This window comes from Limulus polyphemus, unplaced genomic scaffold (genome assembly GCF_000517525.1).
Source record: "Limulus polyphemus unplaced genomic scaffold, Limulus_polyphemus-2.1.2 Scaffold6447, whole genome shotgun sequence".
NCBI classification, from domain to species: Eukaryota; Metazoa; Arthropoda; class Merostomata; order Xiphosura; family Limulidae; genus Limulus; species Limulus polyphemus.
Genome location: NW_013672057.1, coordinates 50,143 through 51,807, shown reverse-complemented (window position 1 = coordinate 51,807; position 1,665 = coordinate 50,143). Strand labels below are relative to the sequence as shown.

General features: G+C 30.8%; 1 protein-coding gene across 1 annotated transcript in view; it reads left to right on the top strand.

The window, feature by feature from the left end:
* Positions 1–161: 161 nt before the first annotated feature.
* LOC106473731 (neurocalcin homolog) overlaps positions 162–1,665 on the top strand; it is a 20,653-nt gene continuing 19,149 nt past the window's right edge. Inside the window, exon 1 of the mRNA XM_013934410.2 lies at positions 162–185. The gene's annotated coding sequence lies outside the window, so the exon portion shown is untranslated. The remainder of the gene's footprint in view (positions 186–1,665) is intronic.

Sequence of the window (1,665 nt, the reverse complement as noted above, 5' to 3'; positions counted from 1 at the left end):
AACAAACGAAGACGTAACAATATAAATTCATCGTGGAGAGATCAGGGTGTGTGGCTGGTAAAAAGGAAGGACAAAGCTAGCTAGCTTCCTGTTAAGCAAATCGTACCTACATTAACTCGCTCATCGTGAACCCTCGGTGAGATATCGAAGAAGTTCCAGACTAAAAGGAAGACTTCATACTGCCAGTAAGTTTGTGAAACTTTTGTTTATAAATCATTGTTTGTAATAACTGTTATTGTAAATTGTATTGTTGTGTGTATATTAAAACGTATTTATGTTAAAAAAGATAACTGTGTGTATCAATCTTCTTGGCAAATATCATAATATAAATATCATATATCGGCTTTTACTTAACTACTAAATCCAAAGTACAATTTAACTACTAAATTTAAATTTGTCAGTTAACTCGGTTTCAGACCATTTGAAATTCTAATACGTAACAGTGGACATGGAGAAACGATACCTAGCAGCCTCCCCAGATGCCATTGTAGGGTTTGATGGTATTACTGAAGTCAAGTGCCCGCTAAAAGCTAAGGGAATGTAAAGTAAACTTTTTGTTGTACTTTACTTGATAATACTTTGAAACTGAAAGATACACATACATATTATTACCAAGTACAGGGTCAACTTCATATAACTGGTAAAAAATATTTGATTTCATTATTTGGACACCTCTCGAACCAATCACTCCATGTGACAATTGTTGGATTGAAAAAATGCTCCCTTCACTAGATCGGTTTTATTTTCAAGCACTATTGCTAGAAATAATAGATTCAAGAATGACAAGAACCAAACTATGTTCTTGAGGCCAAAAGGGAGTGAAGAAAAAAATGAAATATAAACAACCTTCTGGAACCTACATTTTGATATTTGCCATGTTTTGTTTGAGATATAAAGGCATCATATGCATTGTTGTTGTTTTTTTAAATGCAAGTATTTTTTAGTGTAAATAAAAGTTTAAAAATATTTGCCTTTTTACTTTATCGGAGTTCACAATATTACATCTACATTACAATACACATGGCTGTGCTGTTTATTCTGATATTTTTTACAAAGTTACATAGTTCAACCTCACAAACAATTTGAATTTATGTTAGTTCTCATTACGTAATATAAAGAATATAAAAAATAAATTACGAAAATAGTTTATAAATACTTTCAATATTTATTTCGTTATATTATTACAAATAATATTTTTATTTAAAAATAATCAAATAAAATTGCAACTTTTCTGATTTTATATCGGTTTCGAACTTGACTGGATTTTGTGAGGTCAGCTGGGCTTTTCCTAGAAACTTACTGTATTTACCACATGGAACTTCTAAATAAGACGTAATTGTAAATGTTTCTTCCAACATCGTGCTCACTGTGTCCTGGAGCGTTCCTTTGGCGGTTAGGGTAGAGACACGTGACCCCTGTTGTTATGGCAGTCACGTGTCAAGTTTTACACATCAAATTGAAATCAGGCGGAAATGCTTTTGCTATAGCACCACTTATTTTTAAGTTCATGGTCAAGAATGCAAAAAAATCTCGTAAATTGCTACGTATAATAAACTATAAATGTATTTTTTTTTTATTTTACACATTTATACAAACTATTTATATGTAAATATTTTACACGTGTTTATAGTTTTATATTATTTATCTTCAGTTCACAAATATCTT